The sequence below is a fragment of the Gobius niger genome, assembly GCF_951799975.1.
Source record: "Gobius niger genome assembly, chromosome: 15".
Classification (NCBI taxonomy): domain Eukaryota; kingdom Metazoa; phylum Chordata; class Actinopteri; order Gobiiformes; family Gobiidae; genus Gobius; species Gobius niger.
The window spans coordinates 13,924,847-13,931,302 of record NC_136866.1 but is presented as its reverse complement, the minus strand read 5'-3'; positions in this window follow the sequence as shown (position 1 = coordinate 13,931,302).

Genomic DNA, 6,456 nt, shown 5'->3' with positions numbered 1-6,456 from the left:
GTGCTCTACAGTGTTTACATTAAACCCACGCTTTCACTTGTTCCCAACATTTTAGGAAAGATTTTATTAGGCTATTCGAACTGATGTGCTCCTTTATTTGTTTTTTGTTTTTCCCTTGAGCCATGTCATCTGCTTTAAATTAACAATATTAAAGGTAAAACATTCTCCATAAAAAGAGGCAAACTAAGTCCACTATATGTTTGTATGTAATTTAAATGCGGGAAAGCTATTCTCTGTGCAGGATAAACTTTTACAGACTGCTTTCATTGTACAGTGTTTCTGAAGTGGATGTGAATAGTTTTGTAGTTCACCGACACTGCACTGAAATAAAGACTTTACATTCACTGCGCTTTTTTTTTTAAATGCCATGTTCGCGCGCAACGGATGCGCAGAGCCGCGCTGCTCGCGGTTGAGATATTACGCACGGCTTAACATGGAAAAGAAACGCCCTTTTTAATATGTTACGTTTGTTTTGTTGTTAATGCCATGCAAATGTGTGACTTAACAAACAGAAGGATATATTTTTTTCAATCTTCAAAAACCGTGGGCTCTAACAAATAACAGAAAAGATTTGATAAAAACTATAGGCCTAAAGCCAATCCATCACTGTCATCCACCGGGAAAAAACAACACGTGGCTGGAGAGTATTTTTAATCACATAAATATAATGATAAAAATATAATTAATATTTCATGGCATATGGTTTTATTAAATGTGAAATAGTCTTTCAACAGCGACATTATTAGTGTGAAATAAGACCGACCTTGTGCGTCAGTGTCATCCTGGACGGTTCGTTTCTTTAATATTCCCCCGTGTGTTTCGCTCATATTGGCCGATTCCTTGGTGCTGTGTGACCATGGGCCTGTTTTTTCTTCTTCTTTTTTTCTTTTGACGGTGACTGCAGCCGCGCGTGGGGCTCACACTGCGGCTGCGCTCGGGCCCGATCCGCAGCACGCGCCGCAAACGCGTTCTGAAAGCTGCCGGAAACACGCGCCCAGCTTCGATGAAATATGGGTCAGCGCTCCTTCATCATACACCGCACACACGCGTCAGCTCCGATGATGCCCCCCGCTCCGTCAAGGTCTAATAATAGGCCTCTTTGCTGCGCGCCAGAGAACACTGGCTTTCAGAGCTTTTAGGATTTGGGAAATGATTGATCTCTATTTAAAAAAAAATGAAATTAAAAACAACAACAACAACAATAATAATAATAATAATAATAATAATAATAATAATAATAATAATAATAATAATAATAATAATAATAATAATAATAATAATAATAATAATGTTATAACAATAAGAAGAGTTACCAATCAAAAATATTTGCTTATAAAGCTTTTTTATACTACTAATAATTATTATTATTATTAATCAGAACCATAGACTAAAATTAAGAATGGATTTATTGTGGCCGACTTCTTCCTGGAAATGGCAGCTGGCTCCAGAGGCTCCTGGCTCTCATGGACTTTACATTGAAACGTTTTGGCCTCTCTGTAAGTCATTATTGAACACAGGCTTGTCATTCTAACCCCAACATGTTCGTCTGAACATGGGCAACAGCGTCCTATATTTTTCCTTTTTTTTGCCTTTTCTATATGGTGGAGCTGGCTCCAAAAACCTGGTCAAATTGCTAACATGGCTGAGCTTCGTTAGCCCTCAGTCCATTAACTGATCAGAACTACCCGACTGTTGTTGCTGTAAACAGTGACAAATATAATGTTGCTTGGAAAGTTCGGAAAAAGTTTGTACAACGATCAACAAATATAAAATGCATACATCATTGTTTGTAAACCAAAAAGAAAAAAATCCAGGAAAGGGCCTTTAAAAAACAAACAATTTTCATTCGTGACTTGGCCAAGAAGAAGTAGCCTGGTCAGTCAGCCACTTGCTGTTCAAAAGCACAAGCGTCTGGGACTCTGTTTGCAGCCAGTCCCAAAAGTGAAAAACATGTTATTTTATTGTTCTAGAATCCCTCAAATCCCACACCATTCTGACCAAACTTTATAACTTCTTTAGGTTAAAGAGTTGAGTCTGGATTTGTAAAAAGAAGGCACTGTTTCTCAATCTTCAGTGTGATTTTTATTTGTTACTTTCACGTTTTCGTATTCTTAAAGTCGCCATGTTGGACGGACCACACCTGTCAGAACAGAACTGTAAAGAAAGGAAACGCATGTAGTCTGGTCTTGTGCAGACAGTAAAAAACAAAAATTGAGTTGGCCATGTTTCGGCCATGTTTCGGCCATGTTTGGCCCATGCACAATGTAGCCTAAATAATGACTTGCAGCCTAAATATGGAGATTTGATTTTTCCGGTGACACACATCGCCGGGTCTGCCTGCGTGTTGGCTTGGCTGCGTTGGCCGGGTTCGGGGGTCAGGGATGGGGGCAGTGGGGGGCGCTCTAATGGCTCTAACGCTCATCTTCTCCATCATGTCACTGTCAGGGCTGACCTCGCAAAGCGCTCATCTCCCCCACGCGCACGGACGCTCGCTGTGATCCGTGCAGGACACGCTCAGGACACACTCAGGCTGGTGCTGGAGCACTGTGGTGGTGGTCTTTAGATACGATGCCGTGCATGCAGAGCTTTGTTCATGTAAATTGCAACATACAACGTAGGCTGTATAAAAAATGTTTGTTATTTTTTTTAAAAACTGTAAGGAATGTCATATTTTGTCATTAAAATTGTCCAGTGCGAGAGACATTTTGATGATGGCCCAATTGGGTAAATTGAGCCATGCCTTTCAGCTAAAATGGGCCACCATTAAGTTGATGTTCAGCAGATACTTTGATGATTTAAGCTAGCAAAAGTAATGATGATGTTGCAGATCCTGGTTGGAGATTAACACCATAGATCAAAGCCAGGGAGTAGCACCACATGATGGAAATAAGCAGCGGTTCCTGCATCATATCTTTGACTTTCTGTTCTGGTCACTGTTGGACAGCTGTACAGTAAAAAACAAGAGGTCTGCAATGACTTTGCATCTTCTGTTGCCTCCTCCAACTAGTAATTGCCACTGTCTCCGTAACTATGGGCCTTAGGTGGGTGTTCTGAGCATGTTTCCTAAAGCTGGCGATGCATCCTTTCCAAGATCTTGTGCAGGAAAGACAGAGCTCTGAGCACTTGGTTTGTTCACTGCTATGATCCAGGATCAGCTGAGTACAGCAGTCTGTCGAGGTCAGTTCAATGGGAACTGTGCATAAACAATGCAGATGTTCTTTTAATGTTTCTTTTACATGTTCATTAAAGATAAATCAATAGAAATATGCACTTTAATCAATGAATAATAACTGGATTTGGCAGAGATATCCACCTGACTCCCTTTGGCTGATGAGTAGCATTTGAAAAATATGGAAAAAGCTTTAATAAGTTTAAAAGGCTCTAGGGCTTAAACCATTAAGTTTTATCACCTCAACTTCATCTAAAAATAGAATTAACGGACCATTATTATATAGGGTTTTTTTATTGACCAAAAACAGGCTCAATTTACCTCACATCAAGTGAGGAAAACATTTGCAACAATCCATCAGAGGCCAGCACAGCGGCCTGTTTAATGCAATGTTTAATGCTATAACTAAAGAAAAGAAATCAACACTTTACAATTATAGCGCCTGTAAAGATATAACAGGTGGTGGTAAGGGCTCTCCATTCACCACCGATCTCTCACTCACAGACACATGGGTGAGGCCCCTTATACTGCACAAAACAGTTCCCAAGCAGGATTAAAGTGTGACTACATGTTTTCTCTGTCCTCGAAGTGCAAGAGAAAACGAAGACCTACCGTACTCCTAAAGGTTGACTGACAGGGTAAACTTAAGTTGTAAAGCGCTGATGAAACATAGGCTGGATGCATCAGCGGTCATTTACTCATGTGGTGACGCACGGACAGGCTGCAATCAAAGGGACACGTGTCGGAGGAGGTTTCTCACAGGAGACGGCAGCTGTCAGACTGAAGCACCGAGGGCCCGTCAGTTAGTGCCGTCCCGGATTGTCAAACACTCTCTGGGCAGTAGCTTATTGTGTATAGATTTGTTTATTTTTGCCTACATATTAGATTCTAGAAGATGTTCTGAAAGGTGCCACTAATCCCAGAAAACTTAGAAACGTTGATACAGTCCAAAGCTCCACTGTAATGTTGTTTTGGTGATCAGGAAGCCCACATATTTGTTGGAAAATAACCAAAAAAACAAAACCTGATGGGAAGTCCTCGCAGCAGCTGTACCCCGAGGCACAGGCGGACCTCAGTGGTGAGGAGTAGATCCGTGCCAAGTGTTATCAATGTGAAGATGTTGTCAGAGAGCGGCCATCACTGCTCCTGCCACACTCCATTCGTCTGGAGGAGGACGCCGACACACAGCAACATGTCCACAAGATCAACCACAAGTGCTCCGACGGGGGACTTCTCAGAGTGTCACGTCCGCCGGTGAGGAGCCTGTGCCAGCACTGGTTAGAGTATAGTCAGACGCTGGTGTGGATGGAGTCGTCAACGCTCAGTCTGCACTTTCTTTTTTCCTCTGATTTTCCTCTGTCAGATCATCAAATTGTTCAGATACTGTCAAGATACAATATTTGCACACATTTGAGTCATTCTTTCAAGTTTGTTCAAAGAAGAAAAAAAAAATCAGTCCCCGATCAGACCTGGGAATGTGAAATCCTCCCTCATGTCACCAAATGTTTCAGACCAGTGCTTCTACTTTCACACCAAGCACCACCTCATGAGATATAGGAGCTTCCAAGAACCAGCAGGCCTGACGCAAGATCAAATCAGGACTAAAGCAGGTCTAAAGTAAACCCGAGTTGGCCTCAATGATGTGTATATCATGGCTGAATCTCCTGTCCCGGGCTGCATTGGTTATTGATTGAACTTATTGATTGACCTCAGGATGTGGCCCTCAAAGGTGAAGAACAACAACGCTATAAATGCAAGGCAAGGCATTGCATTAGACACCTGAACACATGAAAACCTCAAATGAAATCTGGAACCTTGAGACATCATCTGGATTTTGCTGGAGAGATATTCAAATCAAAGTAGGCCCCATGCAGCTTAGAGGAAGTTGCGTAGTCATTTGGCAGGTATTCACAGCAGATGCCGTTTCCCTGGTGCATATGGAAAATCACAATGTTTCACTACACAGATAATGTTGAACACGAATACAAACTTTTCAGTGATTTTACGGGCTACACTCATCAACAAATAAGACAAATAAGATCACTTAAACCTGCTTTTTGCAATAACTTACCAACTTACCTACATGTTGATTGATATAAAATAAGCAAGACGTGATACCTCCAGCTAAGAACTTTGACCCTGGCTCCTCCACTGGGTGAAGGATGGGTCAAATGCAGAGGTAGCAATAAAGTCAATATCAATATAACAAATTAAAACAACAGATCTATCCAAAGCTGAATCCTCTTTTCTAAAAACTCTCTGCATACCGAGCTCAGAATTGCCCAGATTTGTCTTGTGATGGTGGTGAATGGAGTAAGACCAATTGTCTAAACTCCCTCTAACAAGTCTGAATTGAAACTAATCAAAAGCCACATAAAGCCTAACTGCATGGACCTGTGCTCTGCAGTCAGAGTGATGAATGAGCGCGGCGCGGCCAGCCTCATCCATCAGCGGGCTGCAGCAGCCTGACAGGAACGGTCAAATAACGTTTAGCACACGGCAGCCCTGTGTTTGGTGGAGATTATTACTGTCACAGCTGTAATGGATTAGCTTGGACCTGAGCACGCTCGGCCAATGGGAGAGGGCCGCTGCGCATTAGCATTGCTATCAGAGGTCGGCCGGGCGGCAGTGCGCCCTGATTGACAGATGGGTGGCTGCCCGGCAGACAGCGCGCCGGGCCCGGGCCAAACAGCCAGCAGCCAATTATGTAGGCACAAACAGGGCCATTCATCATTCAGTTAGACACCTGTCCCCCGTGCACACAAAGGGGCGGCCCCAGAGCAGCTCAGCCATGGGAGGATGCTCATTACACTGGCATGCACAGGTTTACAGTGCACCCTGGACCCGGCACCAGGAGCACCAGGAGCGGACCTCTACTGTATATGTGGTACTTCACTCTCAAGTCTGCAGGGAGTGAGACTGAAGAAACATGTGACATCCGTGTCTTAGATTGGTCAGCTCTGTCCCCCACACTCCTCCACTCACACACCCTCTCTCACATTTAGGTAAGCATTCACTTTGGAGGGGGGGACTGACATGTTCCTATAAATCTACCCCCCGAGCACGGCAGGCCAACTGGGACCAGTACCTTTTACGTTTTTGTTATTGTTTCTTATATAACCAGAATATTCAATTATGTATTGTACTGTAACTGTAATTCCTCACTGCCTGATTCGGGAGATGAGTCCTAAACCCCCAAAGTGGATCCTTCATTATGCCAGTATATGTCCCAGCTGTATAAGAAGTGCTGACATGCTTTCATAAGGTAAGGTAATGTATGCTTTTTA